Here is a 21,316-nt window from a genome sequence, read left to right on the forward strand (position 1 = left end):
AATACGCTACGTATTTGTCAGGAACTAATGTCTTTCTTCCGTCCGCCTGATATTGTCACCTCTCTCTCTCTCTCTCTCTCTCTCTCTCTCTCTCTTCTCTCTCTCTCTCTCTCTCTCAACCTTTCCAGTGCAGCTTGGGACTCTGACCATATAGACAATGTCTTCCTTAAGGCAACGATGAAGAGGATTAAGATAATTAACAGAACCTATGGCGGCTCAGCGACGACCCCAAGCATCACCTAAGGGTATTTCTCCCACTATATATTTCGCCAATGTAACTTCTTCTGTCATTCACTACTTGTTAAGGGCGGTAGTCTGACCGCCGCAACATAGTCCTTAGCTTTAAACCAAAGTGTTTTAATGGGCCTTTTATACTTGAGACATACATACTGCTATTACTAGTATTACAAAAAAGCAACAGAATTTGCAAAAAAAAAAAATATATATATATATATATACACACACAAACTAGAAGAAATAGTTGTCATTATTCCTGAAACTGGTCCTTAGTTCTTTAAAAGCTGAGTTTCATCAGTTGCTTGGAACACTGGCTTCGTTATATGTGACAAAACCGTTGGCTAATAACAGTCAATAACATATAACACCTTTCATAAAAAAACAGTGCGAATACAAGAGAGAGAGAGAGAGAGAGAGAGAGAGAGAGAGAGAGAGAGACTGGTTGAGATAACAGGCAAACATATATCTATACGATAATGGTTTAAACAATGCAACAAAATACATCAGACCACATAAGGTCGTATGCGACAAACACTATTGCGATAGGCTCCCCTTAAAAACCAACCGCCGATCTCCCCCGCATAGAAAACGAGCCATAACGTCACCGAGCAACGATGACGTCACCCTCCTGCAGCTTGTTTATACTGCAGATGGTGGTGGACGCTGGTCTGGTGAGGCAATAGGGAATCGTGTCGCAGGAAATCGCTTATCGGCAATCCTAATGATCTCTCGTAATCGCAGACAAAGGCAATCCGAGTCGAGGGGGAAACTGCGATTCGATGAGCGGAGAATAAACGCGATTTAAATAAAAAATTGACATAAAATTACTATTATTAAGTTTCGCTGAAGTTGGTGATATTTTTTTTCTATATATTTAGTCGAGACATGGAATTATACTTTGTTGCTGAATGACGGACTTTCGAAGGAGGGATTAAACATTCCGTTTATCACGAAGATTTCAGCTTAATCTTTTGTAGAGGTAAGTTCATATTCGAAGGCACAACGTTTCTTGCATGTTCGATTCACGCGCTTTATGAGTATCAGTCTATCTCGATGCCTGTATGTCTGTTTATCTACATGTCTACTTCATTTCACAATTTACCTGTCGTTTTATATATTTCTATCGACTTTTACCATTTTTATTACGCTTATTTCTGTAACCTAAATAATTCCCTGCTTTTTCACAATCAAAACTCCTGAAACCCCTTGCCTTTTCTGTGTTCCCTGAAACTTACGAAATTTCTCTGTTGAAGGACCAGGTTATCTCGATCATTGAAATCGTCCCTTAGTTTTTTCTATGTTTCCAAAGAAACGGAAACCTTCTTCTTCTATGTTTCCAGAAATCTAGTGTGTCTATTTTCCCTTTTTCTTCTATGTTCCCAGAAATCTAGATTGTGTATAGTTTTCCCTCATCTTCTATGTTCCCAGAAATCTTTATTATGTCTGTTTTCCCTCTTCTATGTTCCCAGAAATCTAGTGTCTATTTTTCCCTATTCTTTTATGTTCCCACCACTCTAGATTGTGTCTATTTTTACTTCTTCTTCTTCTATGCTGCCACAAATCTAGATTGTGTCTATTTTCCCTATTCCTCTATGTTTCCACAAATATAGATTGTGTCTATTTTTCCCTTATCTTCTATGTTCCAACCACTCTAGATTGTGCCTATTTTGCCTCTCCTTCTATGTTCCCAGAAACCTAGATTGTTTCTATTTTTCCACTTTCTTCTAGATTATGTATACTTTTCTCTGGAGGATGATAAGGTCTTTGAAATTTGCATCAATATTAACCGGTCTTGCTTTCATCACAGACAGTAAACACCAAAACCATTTTAGACTAAGTTTCCAGTTTCAGACTTTGGTCAATTTTATGTTTTTTTTTTTTTTTTTTTTTGCATACTTTTATTTTTCGTAGTTTTTAAGTTGCTATTAAGTTTTGAATGTCATTTCATTTTTATTTATTTTTGTTTCCTCGCAGACGGGACAGAACAGAACCAGTAGCCTACTGAGTTAGAAATCGGCACTCCAGTGATGTAATGAAGATTAAAAAAAAAATGATTATAGAAGAGTTATAAAAAGAAGTGCTACTTTTTAATAAATGGTTTTATTCTCCGTTTCCGATTAATACTTTCAAAGGAGCACAGACAGAAACGGGCAAGATTGCCTAAGAAGACTTACGGTGCCCCGCCAGAAAAATGATTGAATGAAATCATGATCTAAGTGGTCTCTTGAAAAGATGATAAGAGGAACAACGGAGGACATAGAAAGTTCCGCATTCTGTTATTTTCATAATCGATTAAATCGTGTATGCGTGCTTTTTTTATGGTCACTTAAGACTAGTAAATCTTTAAAAAAATAATGATAATAAAAACTCAGTCTGCGTACTGAATTTCAACCCGCCTGGTAGGATGGGGGGGGGGGGGGGGGGGGGGGTTGTCTCGCCCCCGTTATACACCCCCGCCTCAACTTTCGCCTAGAAATGGTATAATTGGGATTAAAACTAAACTTATCATCGAACCTGGGGGGCAACATATTCGAGATTCCAGGTCTCCGGAAACCTAAGCATATTCTTTCGTGGCCGTTTTGGAAAATGACATCCTTAGGGCTCTATTTCCCATCACGAACGCACGTCGTTCCCATCAGCCTCCCCATAAAAGATGGGCCTGTGAACGTATATGTTTTATGGGTCCTCCTCCGTTCATATGCAAAGGAGGCCCATCTGATCTGATATGCTAACAGCTCTTTCGCTCTTTTATAGATGGTTGCCATGATGCGCGTTTAATACATGCATCGGTAAAGAAAAACGAATTGTAACCCCATTAGTATAGAAAATATTGTATTATTATGCAATCAGGAACCGGAATTCTGTAATCGTAACAAGGAGTAATCCGATTCCGACCTCCAGCTTAGCCGGGACGTGCAAGATTTTCATATCACGCATAAGTTGTAAACATTATATTCCCAACTTTCAACGTAAATTTAAACATGCTGAAATGAAAATACATACGCTATATCTTATTAGAAATAATTGTTCTGTATTCAACATGCACTTTATTTATTTATCAACATTATCATCCTAAAAAATAAATCATAAAAATCCTATCCTTAAATACGCTATATTTTATTAGAAAATCATAAATATCCTATCCTAAAATTCCTGTATCTTTAACTCAACGCAAAACACATTTTTCAGACCTTTTTAGGCTCTTCAATAGACCTTTCCTACCTCCCCCAAACAACAACAACAACAACAACAACAACAAAATGGCTTGTAGGCTTACTCCCCGAGAAAGCGAAAATTCATATTCTGTTTTATCAGTGAAAGTAATTGTGTAATTCCAAAAGGGTATTCTACTTTATCAGTTATATGACATTGCAGGATTCCAACTGGTTATTTTACCGCATTACCTCTGGGAATTCCAAGATTCCAAGATTCCTACTCATCATTCTACTTTCGCTTTTAGGAATCCTGAGATTTATGTTTATATATACTATTTATATATTTATATAAATAAAGTCATGTTTATATGTATGTATATATATATATATATATATATATAATAATATATATATATATATATATATATATATACATACATATATATATATTTATTATTCATGTATAAATATTTGAATATATATAAATAACAATGCCTAGTAATAGAATTCTAATACATCATAAATCAAAAGAATCATTCGAAGTCTCAAAATTCATAAAAAAAAAAAAAAATATCGAATGGAATAACGGGCTGGAAATCTCTCGGAATTCCTAGATTTGACGAAGCAGAATCATGCTTTGGAATTTCACCATTCCCGTCACTCGGAAATCAACGTCGTAACGACGACCAATCCCAACCCCCACCCCCCCAAGGGAACATTTGATAGAAAGGCATGAGGCAGTTTCGATTATATAATAGAATATTGCGCGCGCGCACGCACGCACATACACACACACATACCGTCATGCACTTCATTCGCGGTATTCCTGGACAGTCTTGAAATATATGCTCTCTCTCTCTCTCTATCTCTCTCTCTCTCTCTCTCTCTCTCTATATCAATATTATATTAATATATATATAATATAATATATATATATATATATATATATATACATACACACACACACACACACACACACACATATATATATATATATATATATATATATATATATATATATATGTGTGTGTGTGTGTGTGTGTGTGTTATAACTGATTCACAAAAACATGGAAAATGATGAATATATAAATAAAAGACAAATTCCACGAAGGAAAAAGAAACAATAGAGTTCTGCATGGCTTTTCGACTGTTTGTCCTTTACTCCTTCGTGGAATTTGTCTTTATAAGTATACATATACATATGTGTGTGTTTATATATATACACATAGATACACTTTAGATTTACACAAAAATATTTCCGTTATTTTCATTCAAAATGTCCATTAATTACACACCAAACTTCCACAGAATATATCTGACTACAAATAAACAGTAACAAATACCAATAAATAAAAATCTACATTAAAATGCAGGATTTCTCTCTCATTCATTTTCATCAATTACCGTCTATTTACTCTTTATATTTTTTGCTGTTTTGATCTTCCCCATTTATTTCGCATATTCATCTCCTGCAATTGTGATAAAGTTGATAAAGTAGTTGATGTCGTCCAGCCCGGGGCCAGCCAGCCTCTCTCATCACTGGCCTGTATTGTTTGTTTGTTTGTTTTTTTGTTTGTTTGTATGGTGTTTTGACGTTACATGGAACCAGTGGTTATTCAGCAACGGAACCAACGGCTTTACGTGACTTCCGAACCACGTCGAGAGTGAACTTCTATTACCAGAAATACTCATCTCTAACACCTCAATGGAATGCCCGAGAATCGAACTCGCGGCCACCGAGGTGGCAGGTCATGACATGCCGATCACGCCACTGAGGCGCTTCACAGCCTGTATTTAAGTATGCAAAGTGAAAGGACCTCGGTTAGCGCTTTGGGATTTAAGGTCGCTGCGTCTTCTCGAGCCTCTCTTACATTACCGCCTTTTTACGGGAGTGGTATAATAATAATGATAACATTATTTATTATTATTAGTTCGGTAGGTGAAACCTATTCGCAAGAACCATCCCACAAAGACTATTGACTCGAAATTCAAGCTTCCAAAGAATGTTGGTCTCAACCTCCCACCGCTGGCCCCCGCACTGCAGCGGCAACTGATCACGGTGCAAAGACAGGGATTTTTCCATCGCCTTAAGGTAAGCGCGAACTCGCGTCATCTGAACGGCATGTCACGACGCTAGCGACCATACCAGCGGACCAGCAGTGCCTTTTACATAGGATGTCGCGTATAAAATGGAAACTGTAATAATGATAATAATCATTATCATAATTAATAATGAGGCATGAGCGAATGGTCCAGAATAAGAAAGAGTATGAAGTAAGCATATTCGGAATAGTTTTACTGATAACACTCCACGAAAACACACAAAGGGATATATTATAAGGAATAACATCGATTAATTTGGTCACATCTACGACTCATTCATGGCGACCTCTGTAACATCCGTCACATTACAGTTTTTTTTATCTTTATCTATTCATTTATTTATTTATTTTTTGAGATGACTGACCGATTGACTGATGTAAACTGACGTCGCAAGGTCCAAGGTGACGTCTCTTCTTTGCTTTTTCAATCTACCCACGTCTCGATAGAGGTATGCTATTCGTTTACCACAATACGTATATACAGACAAACAAACAAAAACTTGCACAAATAATGTACATAAAAATGATACAGAAACAAGGAAATAAGAGAATGAAAGGTGTCTCTTGACCGTCCATTTCGTCGCTGACCCCAGGTCAGGCAACGTGGGAAGAATTAATTGATATCCTTGTGAGTATATATATATATATATATATATATATATATATATATATATATATATATATATATATATATATATATATATATATATATATATATATATAAACAAATGCCACGAAGCACCACGAAGGACTGATATCCTTGAGTTTCAACGACCTCTCTGGGACGTGGAACGTATATATATATATATATATATATATATATATATATATATATATATATATATTATATATATATATATATATATATATATATATATACAAACAAATGCCACGAAGGGAAAGGAAACGAACGAGCAGTGGTAGGCCTTTCAACTAACTGTCCTTTACTTGCAGCCTGAAGACATATAGAGATAAGTTTACAATAAATAACAGATGAGGATTACAGAAGGGAAAAAATGGACCTGGAAAGGCCCAGCATCACTCTATTGATTCTCTTCCCTTCGAGGCATTTGTATTTATATATTCATCACATTCCACATTTTCGTGATACAGTTTACCCATTCATAATATATATTATATATATATATATATATATAGGATAATATATATATTATTATATATATTAGGGTATTATTGGGTAGGGGAGGAGAGAGAAGAGAGAGAGAGGCAGAGAGATGAAGACGAGAGAGAGAGAGAGAGAGAGAGAGAGAGAGAAGCCTTCTTAAAAAACTGCCGCAAATTACTGTTGAATCATTGTCACAAACATCTATTTTATTGAATCTCCGGCACTTTCCATAAATTTATATGCAAATTTCTTAGTTGAAAATCGATTAATTGACCCGTTTAGATGCAAAATAAGCTGAGCTAAGATACAAAATTCTACCCAGTGGCAGTATATTGGTAAGGAGCAGTTTCGTCTACCTCGTGCTATAAGTACCAACACTGAAGACTTCCCGATGCTTTCCAGCTATAAATATTGGACAAGGTGCCAATAGCAGGCAGTACAGACTCTGCAACGAGGCACAAGCGTTTTTAAGTCCCTTCCACGCGAGGATTAAAGACACGACGGGCACTCGGCTTTGCCCGACATTCTCTCGCTTTTAAAACAGCGTTACCAGATCACTTTCAAACAGCGTTACCAGATCAAACAGTCCAAAACAAGTAAAAGGCACAGGCAGGCGAACCTATGACTTGGAACTCACTCGTGATCGCCATCCACCGACAAAAAAGTTGAATATATATTCACGTCCAGTATTACTTCTGAAATAACACAAAACTCTCTTGTTTCTAACATATAAAATTGGCCAGTTTTTTAAACCTGATGGTAAAAAGATTGGTGGACTTAAACAACGAGTATGAAAGTACATCTTAGTTTAACCAGACCATTGAGCTGATTAACAGCTCTCCTAGGACTAGATTTTTGTACTTGGCTAGGAAGTTAGGAACCAATCGGTTACTTAGCAACGGGACCCACAGCTCATTGTGGGATCCGAACCTCACCGAGAAATGAATCTCTATCACCAGAAAGAAATTCCTCTGATTCTGTGTTGGCAGAGCGAGGAAACGAATGGATTACGTGCTCGCCTACCGAATCGGTAGTCGCGAGTTCGATTCCCCACTCTGCGAACATGGAATCGGAGGAATTTATTTCTGGTGATTAGAAATTCATTTCTCCATATACAGTGGTTCGGATACCACAATAAGCTGTAAGTCCCGCTCCTAAGTAGCCAACCGGTGGTTCCTACCCACGTAAAAATATCTATCCTTCAGGCCAGCCCTAATAGAGCTGTTAATCAGCTCAGTGATCTGTTAAACTAAGATATACTTAACTTTCATACTCGCTGTTTAAAGCCACCAATCTTTTTACCACCAGGTTTAAAAAACTGGCTAATTTTTCACGTTAGAAACAAGAGGGTTGTGCGTGATTTTTTCCATCGTAATATATACACATTGAAGGTATTGAGAGGATCGTTAATGAGTTGTGAACTGGCCTTTCACAGAAGAAATATTGGACGTGAATTGTAAACATGGAAGGATAATGACGTGAATAAGAAAAAATTATTATAAACAGTTCAGGATCGTGTGCTTGTCTGTTTACCTTCTGCATTGCTCATATGATAAGTGTGTGTGTGTGTATGAGAGAGAGAGAGAGAGAGAGAGAGAGGAGAGAGAGAGAGAGAGAGAGAGTTACATGAAACTTGATTAATTAAAAATTGTTTTTTTTTTTTTTCAAAATAATAATAATAATAATAATAATAATAATAATAATAATAATAATGATGAAGAGACAATGACTAACGATTTTGTTTTATTTTCTATAATATAAAAATAAATAATAAAATAATAATAACAATAATAATAATAATAATAATATATATAAATAATATTAATTAATAATAATAATAATAATAATGATGATGATGATGATGAAGGAAGACAATGACTGACGATTTGTTTTCTTTCTCTATAATAATAATAATAATAATAATAATAATAATAATAATAATAATAATAATAATAATAAAATAATAATAATAATAATAAAATTTAGGTAGACAAACCACACAGCCACTCTACCGAAGTACTGTGGCCAGCCAGCAGCCAGTCACGTTCGCCAACTGAGCCAGCGACTGGCTCCGATATTAAGGAAACATTGTGTCCCTGTTACGCTCAATTAATCACCTGGCCATGAAAAGGATGCTGAATATTGCTTCCGCGAGGAGAGACAGAGAGAGAAAGAGAGAAAATTCTCTCCGAAGGAAAAAGCGAGCTCCGGCATTCGCCTCTCTTCTTCACAATATGGAGCCAGGCTCCCAAATTAGGAGCGGTGTTTATCGGGCGCACTTACAGGGAAGAAAAGCGAGTGGCCTTTTCGTCTACATGCCGATGGGCGTGAGTCAGCGAACGTATACACACACACACACACACAGACACATACGCGATTTCATCGTTGCCTTAATTTGACCGGCATCGTGTTTGTGGTTCGGATCTCTCTCTCTCTCTCTCTCTCTCTCTCTCTCTCTCTCTCTCTCTCGTCTTTTAACCACATATCCTGCTGTTTAACTGTTTTTCTTTGCATGAGTGCATGAATTCACACATATACAGACACAGTGGATACTTATGTATTTATGTATGTATGATGCATATATATATATATATATAATATATATATATATAATATATATATATATATTATAGAAATATATGTGTGTGTGTTTGTGGGGTTGTAATGAACTATAAGTTTAAGGAAAGATAAGAAACTGAATGTTTGTATACAGCGTTATAACAGCAATTACTACTACTACTACTACTATAATAATAATAATAACATAGTCACTAGACGAATGAAATAACGCTTCCATGTAAAAATAAGCAAACCTGAAAGTAATGAACGTAGAGGTATGACAATCCGATAAAATGTTGGCAGAAGTAGGCATTTGGCAGAAGACTCGGTGGTTCCAGGTGGTCCAGGTATGTAAGAAGAACTGGAGAGTACAAGTTGGTAAACAAGGTCTTATGCCCCGTCCACACGGTCGAGCTTTGGTTGACGAACTTTGTCCAATGTGACGTCAGAAGCAGAGAAACAGCGAGAAAAGTCAGAACTTTACCGCAGTTTCTCCGCTTCTGACGTCACATCGAACAAAGTTCGTCGAGCTAAGCTCGGCCGTGTGGACGGGGCCTTAGGTGTATGGAAGAAGGGAGGACCTTCTCGTTAAGTAAACTGCTTGACAGAAGTTGTATAACGAAGGGGTTTCCATCCCTTGGCAGCATCTGAGTACGTGAAATATGCAGGTTAGTGGCTCAGTATAAGTGGGGAAGGTCTGATGTGAGGCTAACGAAACTTCTCTCTAGGTATTGAAGTAGCTGCATGGTTGTGAGTTTATCTGCACAGAGGTGTCATCCCTGAACCTCCCGTACAGAGGTACTGCCGTCAGTGCACCTCAAGCGATGCACTGTAGGCCTTACTAAAGGTTCTCTGCAGCGTCATTTCGGCCTCTAGCTGCAACCCCTTTCAATCCTTTTACTGTACCTCCTTTCATATTATATTTCTTCAATATTGCTATCCACTCTCTTCTACCGATTATTTCATAATACAACTGCGAGGTCTGCCTCCTGTTAAACCTTTCAAACCGACCTACTCTCAATTTCCTTACCAGCGCTGAATGACCTCCAAGGTCCCAGTGCGTGGCCTCTGGCCTAAACTCGATATATTCCTACCTTCCTAATCCATGAATTAACGGGCAAATGTTTTGCTTTGATCTCCTTCCATTTGTGGAAACGACTACTCCACAAAGAAGAATAAAGTACAGCAATAACATCAATAATCCTTGCATTCTTGAATCAAGAATTCCTAGAAACATAGATTTTTTGGTTTATATATTTATTCATTTTTGAGAACATCCCCTGATTTGGACCCTTTGATCAACATCACGCTTCCTCCTATCATCTTCATCCGGTGGTTCTTCAGATAACTCAAGGACCGTCTTTGCAATGGCTTTAGTGGAATGCCCGCAGTTTGTCTCTTTCCCTTCGCAAAACATACTTTCATTACTCTGTTCCTCTACAGGGGGAACTGTTCTATCCACTTTAATATGTCCTTTTACTGCGCTCCCTTCGATCTTGTTAACGGCGTTATGTCTCTAAATATTTCGCAATCCCTGTATGAATATGGATCGTAAATGTTTAGGGAATGTTGATCGTCATAACAATAGTACACTGGAAAGTAGTTTGACGAATCCTTAAAATACTGAGCGTTATATAAAGAGCCCATATACTTTTTATCTAGTAATAATCAGACCTGTAGCTTAGATTTTCAAATCACTTTCTCTAGATGAGTTTCGATGCTCAGATTATACGCATATCCAAATACCTTTTCACTTTGCTCGAGTTGCCATAAAAGAATTCAGTGCAATTCGAAGGTTGCAAGTCGTACTAAGCTCGTGTTCGCATGGTCCGTGGTGCAATCCAGCCTATGATCCAGTATAGTAGATTCACATCAACCGTGCATTTGATGTCTAGGCCAGTCCCTTACGACGCTCCTGATTGGCTGTTGATAAGCCAATGGCGGCTAGAATCTCTCTCTTGAGAGAGTTCACATGGGTAGGATCTATGTTCCACCTCTCCTGAGGTATACGTCTTTCAGGAGAGGTGGAACAAACATCTTTCCTATGTGAACTGATTGGCTTATCAACAACCAATCAGGAACGTCGTTAGGGACTGGCCTAGACATCAGATGTACGGTTGACGTGAATCTACTATAGTAGACCCAGAAGTGAATGTGTTCCAGCATTAGCTGAAGTCAAAGGTATTGGGGCTAGCAACAGCATCCCTGAAATTTGAGAAACATAAGTCTTTACCCTTTTGGCGCCGTCCTGGCTGAGGGGAGGTGGGCTGGGTGTGGTGGGGAGGGCGGGGAAGTGACCTCGTTCTGATACTCTGGATGCTGGTTCCAATCCTGCTACAGACACAAGAATTACTTCATTTTCTTACATTTGGATTTGAAGCCTTGTAGAGTGACAAGCATATCCAAAGTGTGAAGATTATTTCGAAGATAACTTTCTGATTAATACAATTACTACAATATGGTTAATAATAAGTGATCGTAAGTTTCTAGTTATTTATAACATATAGATTATAGATATATATAATATATATATATTATATATATATATATATATATATATTGTATTAAAAGATAAATGTACAAAACTTATAACTTTATTCAACTGCTGTGGAGTTGATCTTTATAAAAATAAAAGCTATATGCTTAGTGCATATATTTTTTCAGTACATTATGTTTTGTAAGAGGAATTTTCATTGTAGATTTCACCTATATATATATATATATATATATATATATATATATATATATATATATATATGTATGTATGTATGTATGTATGTATAACTGAATCACGAAAATATGGAAAGCATGAATATATAAACAAAAACAAAATCCAAGAAGGGAAGTGAGACAATGGAGTGCCGTTGTGAGGCCTTTAGGCTCCTAGTCCTTTACCAACCAGACTGATGTAAATATAAAAATAAGTTTACAAAGAAAGCTCGTATACATGACAGCTAAGTATTATAAAGGAAAATATGTACCTGGAGTCCAGCTCAGCTGCAGAATTATTAGACCTACCCAAACAGGGGCACAAGGTAAGAGATTTACGAAGCAATAAGCCCAACTGCTCGGAAGCAGGGACAAGACAATGAAAACATTATACAGGGAGGTGACTGACCACCCCAAAAAAATGTTATAAAAGTACAGTTCAATAATTCTCATTTTGGTGAACAATAAAATTTTTTTTACAAAGTGAACATTTTCGCCAAAAAATATATTAAACATACAGATACAAAGAAAATATCTATAAGGTAACTAATCTGTAATTAAGTCAGTGATTTTATCTTTAAGGTCATTCGTAAACAGCTTACTAAAATAAGGGTCCAAATAATACAAGATAGAGCTAAGGTTGAAATTACAATTGGAAGTAAGTTGTATAATGGCGGATTGCTAAAGATTTCGTAAAAAGAAATCTTTTGATCTAGCGCTAAACTGCCGGTCTAATTTATCCTGTGAGAGTTTTCACTTAAATGAATGAATATTAATAACATTGGATGTTTACCCAGTTTTGACAAAATAGTTATGCTGTTTAATTCTAGCTTCTAAATCATTGCTAGATTGGCCAATATAGAAAGAGGGCAGTCCAAACATGGAATTCTATATATTATGTTGTTGCTTTCCTTAGGGCCATTTTGTTTATTGGCATTCCTTTTAGCGTGTTATTTTCCTATATTAGGAAAATATTCAAGAATGACCTTAAAAATAAAATCACTGAATAATAATAAAATCACTGAATAATTTATAATTAGGTATTTTCCATATATCTGTTTGTTTAATATATTTTTTGTGAAAATGTTCACTTTGCAAAAATTGTTAGTTTACCAAAATGAGAATGATTGAATTGCACATTTATAACATTTTTCTGGTTGTCAGTCATCTCCCTGTATAATCTTTTAATTGCGCTCTCCCTGCTCCCGAGCAGTTGGGCTTAAATCTTCGTAAAGCTCTTAAATTGCACCCATGTTTTGGGTAGGTCTACTAATTCTTCAGCTGTGCTGGATTCTAGGTACATGTTTTCCTTTATAATTCCTATCTGTTATTTATGTGAACTTTCCTTGTAAACTTATTTTCATATCTATGTCAGTCTGCTTAGTAAAGGGCGAGAAGTCGAAAGGCCTCGCAGCGGTACTCCATTGCTTCCCTTTCCTTCGTGGATTTTGTCTTTATTTACATATCTGTATATATGTATGTATGTATGTAAATATATACATATATATATATCAAATATATATATATAAATATATATATATATATATATATATATATATAATATATATATATATATATATATAAACACATTTATATATAAACACATTTTTATAAATGTATAAGAACTTCACCACATCACGCATCCCCCCAAAATAAGAGCAAACAGCCATAGAAATAGAGAGAAAATTTACAATTCCCACCACCGATAAAAAGGGTCACAAATCACCCCTTGAAGAAAGGCAGCCACATTATGCGGCGACATCTTGAATGCAAATGGGCCTTGATTTTTGCCTGTCTCCTCTGATATACCTCAGTGACGTCATTTTTATGTAACGCCAAGATTTATTCGCAGAGGAAGCACACAAATGGGAAAATAAATCTCGCTTCTTTGTCGGAGCAGACGTTGTCTCCCTGTTGATGGCATTTTGGATTTACGCTCATTGTCTGTGCTTGTTCTCCAGTTTATTTTTATTCCCTGTGTTTATATTACATGCTTTAACTCTCAAATACTTTTATGGTTACGTTTATTTGAACTGGTTTTCTGTTTTCACATTTATTACTAGGTTCTGGATAGTTAACCCTTTCGTTAATGTTTCCATTATCCTTAACGCAATGGTTTTTGCCTCTCGTCTCTATTTTACTATACATGACCAATCCACTTATTTAAATTCATTTTTTTCACCTAACCTTCTCATTATCTCATACCTCTATACATATACACTTCTCAGTAATCTAGTATTATATTTTGACTCCTATGCCCGACTCACATATTGGTGATTCAAGGCAGCGCTTGTCCTAATGGCTGGGTTTGGTGATCATTGCCATCAGTTGTCATTCTTGAGAAAAAAAAAAAAAAAAAAAAAACTGTCAGTGGTTTGGTCGCACATATGCGATTCAAGGCCGCACACGTCGTAACTGCTGAATTACGACCGAATCACCATGTATCGTAGCAAGCCTCGCCGAGTTTGGCGATGTGCACCAAATGATGGTAAATGTTTTAAATGGACGAAGCATCGCAATTGCAAATTATGATATGGCGCCATCTAATTACGACAAATATGGACGCCACTGCGTCAGTCGTGATGCAACAAAAGATAGTTGTCACAACTCAACAGTGTATGTGTTAGGTGGTGTTGCGTATCTGCCATCACTTGGCGCAGTCGCCAAACACGGCGACGCGGTTACGATTCACGGCGAATGTTGGCGACTCAGTCACTTCCCTTTTTGGATTTTGATGTTGTAATGTGAAAATTTTCGGCCGTTACGAAGTGCACGGTCTTGAATCTCCAATGTGTGAGTCGGGCATTATTACTTTTGCTAAATATTACCCCTTAGTACTTCAACTAGATAACCTTTATTACTTTGATTTTAGGACTCTCACCAATTACTTCTTTTACTGCTAGTTTTATCTTTGGTACAAATGTCAGTTACTTTTATCTATAATAATTTTGATGAATATATATACCATTGTTATTTTTCTAAAGTCATATACCATTTTATTTTTCTAAAGTCATATACCATTCTACTTTAATTAAATGGGTATACCTTTAATATTTCAGTGAACAAATTTAGCTTTTAACTTTCCATTGCAGAAACAAATATTTAGTTACTTTGTCAAATTACATCATTCTTATTAACTGAAGGAAAAATGTTTAACCTTAATAACATTGCCAGACATTTTTACTCAAGCAATCTGTTTTCAAAAACCGTACTTTTATTCCTTTTACCAAATAGATAACATTTGCCACCGGGAGTTTCTCTAGATGTTTTTCCCCAACACAGCAATCCTGCGAAATGTCTTTACTTTTCTTATTCAAAACAGTTCTACACTTCGTGATTCCCCAAATATATACTTATACAGCTGTCTCATACTTTCACCTTATTTTAAACTCTAAGTTCACCCTTAAGTTTTAACTTGTATATCAGACATGACAAAAACCTATCTGACTTCCAAAACAGCTCCCAGAGAGAGAGAGAGAGAGAGAGAGAGAGAGACGAGAGAGGAGAGAGAGAGAGAGAGAGAGAGAGAGAGAGGTCTGTGATTCGTGGAGATTCGACCTGACAGTTTGTTTATAAGTTTCTCTTTCGGCCAACGACTTCCGAACGTCAAAATTCACGAGAGCAATTTAGACGCAGCGAGAGGAATCCTGCCGGGGTCGTTCCTCAGTGTCTCCGGCTTTCCTCTTCTCGTTTTCCACCATTGTTTTGGTGGACTTAGCGGAGATACTAATACGTCGAACGTTGTTTTCGGGCATTCTAAGCCACCTTGGAATTCTGTGGACATTTACGCGAGATAATATGGATGTTGTCTGAGTCTATTTCTAAGTGTTATGAGAGAATTTATGCAAATCACCCTAAATGAATGTAATAGTTATGAATAGCCTTACTCATTTCAAGCAAAAGGAATTGCTTTTATCTTTTATTCCTTCACGTGTAAAGGAATGTGCTCGCGGCACGTGTCTTCAAGTTATCGATTTGCCGCAATTGTAACAGATCTGTTCCTGTCATCATCATTACCTTCAAAACGGACCCAAGAAAATGCATATTTGCTGTAACACTTCGAAAGATGTCAATACGAAAAGAACAAACCTTGTAATATGCAAACAATTGTTTTTTGTATTAGCTATCCCGTTCAAGATAGATCGTGTATATATATATATATATATATATATATATATATATATATGTGTGTGGTGTGTGTGTGTGTGTGTGTGTGTTTGTGTGTATATATATAAATATATATATATAATATATATACATACAAACACACATACACACACATATATATATTATCTACACAATCTATCTTGAACGGATTTGCTAATAAAAAAAAATGTTTGCTTATTACAAGGTTTGTTCATTTCGTATTGGCGTCTTTCGAAGTTATACAGTAAATTTGCTTTTCCCTGGGTCCGTTGTGAAGATAATGATGATGACAGGAACAGATCTGTCATAATTGCGGTAAATCGATAACTTGAAGGCACGTGCCGTTAGTACGTTCCTTTGCCCATGAAGGAATAAAAGTAATTCCCTATATTTAAAATGAGTAAGGCTATACATAACTATTACATACATTTAGGGTGACTTGCATAAATTCTCTTAGAGCACTTTAAAACAGACTAAGACAACATCCATATCTACTATTAAAAAAGAAAAAGAAATCATTCCAGCCAGTAGTCTCTGGCCAGAAGTCCAATGAAAATGCCATCCATATCTCCCATTGAAAAATTTAAAAAACTGTATCAATAAAATATCATTACAGAAAAAGGCACGTCTACTAAAAATAACCATTACAACATATTATCATCAGCGACCACAGACATCTACGGGAATGCCTCACCATATTTCAAAACGAGACCATAGCATAGCACTGTTATATTTCTCCTCCACAGAGCGTTGTGCCGGATGACCGAGGTTGTACACACACTAGTACCTCCCCCTCCTGCAGCTCCTCCTCCTCCTACTGTAGTCTGGAGTCCCTGAATCAATAGCTTTACCCAGCTGCAGTAGATACGCCTTCGTATGCGTCGCAAGAGGGCGTGGGGGACAGGGAGTGATTGTAGTTGTGAGGGGCGTGGTGAATGAGTGTAAAACATTTCATCATTCAAGGGGGAAAAGTCCGCCCCTAACTTTCGCTATAAGGAAAGTTATGCTTCCGTAAGGGTCCTCTCCTTGTCTCGAATTATGGACCGTAACGTCAGGGATATGAAAATGGGTCAGGGGTCACAATGAAGGGTCATCACGAATAAAAGTTAAAAGCTGAGGTCTTACGAAAATTATTTCAAATGCCTGGCCGAGGGTTGGGGTCCATTATGGTGGAAGATAAGATCGCATGCAGAAGCACCATTCAATATATATATATATATATATATATATATATATATATATCATATAATATATATATATATATATATATATATATATATATATACACACAAAGTAAGATTAATTTCCTTTAGTCATAAAGAGCATACAAAGGATGATATGGCTAGATCAAGGAAGGTACAATACAATTCAATGGATAAGAGACTAATATCTGGCCATAAAATAAAGATATTAGGCTCAGACGTTATACGAACCAGGCCATACATTATAGGATATTGTGACTAGACCATAATATATCTTTGAGAGGAGAGAGAGAGAGAGAGAGAGAGAGAGAGAGAGAGAGAGAGAGAGAGAGAGAGAGAGAGAAATTCTGGGAAAATTACTACAGAATATATCGCTTTGGTGTTGGAAGCCAAGACAGGTCAAATGCTTTGAGGATCTGAAGGTAATACGTCAAATCAAATCATTAAATACGTTCTTTTTATATTGTCCGTCTTCCCATCACAGATATTGCGTGGCGCATAACCACCCACGCTTCTTAGCTGCTCTCTCTCTCTCTCTCTCTCTCTCTCTCTCTCTCTCTCTCTCTCTCCTCTAAAATATACCGCAGCTCTGGGTCACCCACCAAAGGTTGTATATATTCTCCCTATTAATCTAACGATGCACCAAATAACTTCCTTCATTCGTGTTATTTTTCTGTTAGACCATCATAAAATCTCTCTCTCTCTCTCTCAAATTTGTCAAATAACTCCAAAAGCGTTTACGCTCGATGTTTCACCGCCAAAGAAAAAAAAATAAAACTCCCGCTCGTCTTTCTAAAGATTACGTGTCTCTGGAAATCCCCAGACACCTACCACGGTCTTTTGGCAAGAATCTCTCTCTCTCTCTCTCTCTCTCTCTCTCTCTCTCTCTCTCTCTTCCAGCCAATAATCCCAACCTCTTTCTTCTTATTCTTCTTCTTCACTTTCGCCTTCTTTTTTGTTGGGATCAGACAGACAACCTTCTTTTTTTTCTTTTTTTTCTTTTTTAATTCGAAAAAAGTTGCCTTTTCATGGAATACTATTGCAAAGGAACGGTGTTACCTAAAATTTAATATTGATTTAAGAATGATTCACTTGGATAAACATTTTAAACCCTCTAACACTTTCCATCATCGGTGATTTGGTTACAAAAACTAACTCCGGTAAGACTACATCCAATCCAATCCTTTTTATTACAAACTATCGCAAAGAATTATGTACAATTTATCACGTGAAAGACAACCGTTGAAATCAATGATCTTCGTGGTTACTTGTCAAAACTTATTTTGCATTTAGAAATGAAGTTTAATATATATATATATATATATATAATATATATATATATATATATATATATATATATATATACACACACACCACACATCAAAGGGTACTATAGTAGGCAGGAGAAGGGCGCAGGAACATATACACATCCATTTGATACATTTATTGCCAACGCGTTTCTTGACCCATGGTCACATCATCAAGACATCTATATAAAAAGGAGCATCCGAGCACATAATTAAAAGAAACATATAAAGCATAAGAAAACTTAAAATGGAAACTAAGTTAAACTTACATACTGAATCACACTTAAATACATTTACACTAAAAACCAAGAAAGCTTAAAATGATCCTTAAAAAACTAAACTCAATAAAATAAAAAATAACGGTAAAAACGAACTTAAAATGAAGAGCAAGGCGCACCTCTCAAAATGACAGAGACAAACACACTAAAAGATACACAAGAACAGAAAAATAAGGCGGACAAATATAAACAAACAAGCCAGTTATGCTATGAACAGGGGAACAGCCGATGATTGGCAATTTAACGTAGGTATAATTCTTTTTATTAGCAGACTTTCCAAGAGAAACAGTTCCCCAGGTTCTTTGACTTGGCCAATTATTTTGAAGTTGTCATATTTGATCGATGTCTTGCAACTTCTAGCGTGCGATCTTATATTGGAAAGTTCGGGATTAGACCATCTGCAGCCCATACGATAACTCACGCCCATGTGAGAATCGGCCCTGACCTTGAGGAGACGCCGAGTCGAACCAACGTATTCCCGGAACTACATCCGGGGCACTTGTACTCAAATACGAGGCCCGACGTCATCAAAGGACAGAGCCGATCCTTGAAGGGAAACAAAGAGCCAATATTTTTAGGATTTTTTGGAATTAATTTGATATTTAGAGCAACAATATGTTTTTCAATAATTTTAGAACTCTGCTTGGCAAAGTTTTGATTGGTGGGTAAAAAAAAAAAAAAGCTTGCATATATAGTAAGTTTAGGTACGTTATATTTAGGTATTAAGGGTGCAAGTTTTTTATCAAGAACTTTCCTAATGACCTCAAGTACTAGATGGGCAGGGAAACGGTTGTTACGGAAGTACTGCTTAAGGAAGAGAATTTCAGAATGAAAAGAGAGCCAATTAGAAGTTAGAGATAGAGCCCCATGTACCAAGGTATGCACATAATTAATTTTAGAATTAATAAAACAAGAACTATAAAAATTGGAGCCCGGTCTGGTGAATGTACTTTTCCTAAAAATGGTCGTGTTAAAATGATCATTGTCCTTAGTAACTAAAACATCAAGGAAAGCCAACTTACCGTCTTGTTCTTTTTCAATAGTAAAATTAATATTATTATGGAAGTTGTTGGCTAAGTTTAGGAATCTGTCAGCATCATATTCATTTTTCAATAGAACGAATGTGTCATCTATATACCTGGCGTAAAATAAGGGACAGAGGGACAAGGGGCACTCCTCCTTTACTTGCTCCTCCAGGGAACACATGAAAATGTTGGCAAAGGTGGGGCCGAGGGGAGACCCCATCGCCATCCCCTCGATCTGTTTAAAAAGCTGGTTACTAAAAACAAAGGCCGTGTCCAGCACAGCTAATTCTAAAAGTGTTTTAAAAGATTCATAATCAAAATTACAATATATAAAGTCAGGTGTAGGGAACAATTTGGTTAAAATAAGACCAATGTACCTACGTTAAATTACCAATCATCGGCTGTTCCCTGTTCATAGCATAACTGGCTTGTTTGTTTATATTTGTCCGCCTTCTTTTTCTGTTCTTGTGTATCTTTTAGTGTGTTTGTCTCTGTCATTTTGAGAGGTGCGCCTTGCTCTTCATTTTAAGTTCGTTTTTACCTTTATTTTTTCTTTATTGAGTTTAGTTTTTTAAGGATCATTTTAAGCTTTCTTGGTTTTTAATGTGTAAATGTATTTAAGTGTGATTCAGTATTTAAGTTTAACTTAGTTTCCATTTTAAGTTTTCTTATGCTTTTATATGTTTCTTTTAATTATGTGCTCGGATGCTCCTTTTTATATAGATGTCCTGATGATGTGACCAAGGGTCAAGAAACGCGGTGGCAATAAATGTATCAAATGGGATGTGTATATGTTCCTGCCGCCCTCTCCTGTCCCTACTAATATATATATGTGTATATATATAATAATTATATATATATAATATATATATATATATATATTGTTATACATACATATATGAATATATATATATATATATTTATGTATACATATATGGAAAATTATTTATAGATGTATGTATAAATATAATATATATATATATTAATATATATATTATATTATTAGATAATATTATATATACGTTATATATATATATGGTCCACAAGATACTCACCTAACGGGACCAAGATGAGCCAGTAGTTTCGACTCTCATAAAAGTAAATATTTCTATAGGTACGTTATGTCAAATCCCATCGTCCCTCTGTTCTTGGTAGATAGTCGACTATAGTAGGTCACAGCTAGGGGGTGGGGGGAGGATGGTGGTAATAGGCATTAGACTAGCATTCTCTTTCCTATATATTACAGTTTGAATGGTGTTTTTACGCTGCATGGAACCAGTGGTTATTCAGTAACGTGAATTCCGAACCACGTCGAGAGTGAACTTCTGTCTCCAGAAATACACATCTCTCACCCCTCAATGGAATGTCCGAGAATCGAACTCGCGGCCACCGAGGTGGCACGCCAACACCATACTGACCACGCCACTGAAGGTGCTTTCATTCCTAAATAGTGAAACCAGGTTCCTTCTC

General features: G+C 36.3%; 1 long non-coding RNA gene across 1 annotated transcript in view; it reads left to right on the forward strand.

Annotated features, from left to right (window-relative positions):
- Nucleotides 1–889: 889 nt before the first annotated feature.
- The window catches only part of LOC135209267 (uncharacterized), a 41,591-nt gene continuing 21,164 nt past the window's right edge, over nucleotides 890–21,316 (forward strand). Inside the window, exon 1 of the long non-coding RNA XR_010313341.1 lies at nucleotides 890–1,216. This is a non-coding gene — a long non-coding RNA (uncharacterized LOC135209267). The remainder of the gene's footprint in view (nucleotides 1,217–21,316) is intronic.

This window comes from Macrobrachium nipponense, chromosome 37 (genome assembly GCF_015104395.2).
Source record: "Macrobrachium nipponense isolate FS-2020 chromosome 37, ASM1510439v2, whole genome shotgun sequence".
Taxonomy (NCBI): Eukaryota; Metazoa; Arthropoda; class Malacostraca; order Decapoda; family Palaemonidae; genus Macrobrachium; species Macrobrachium nipponense.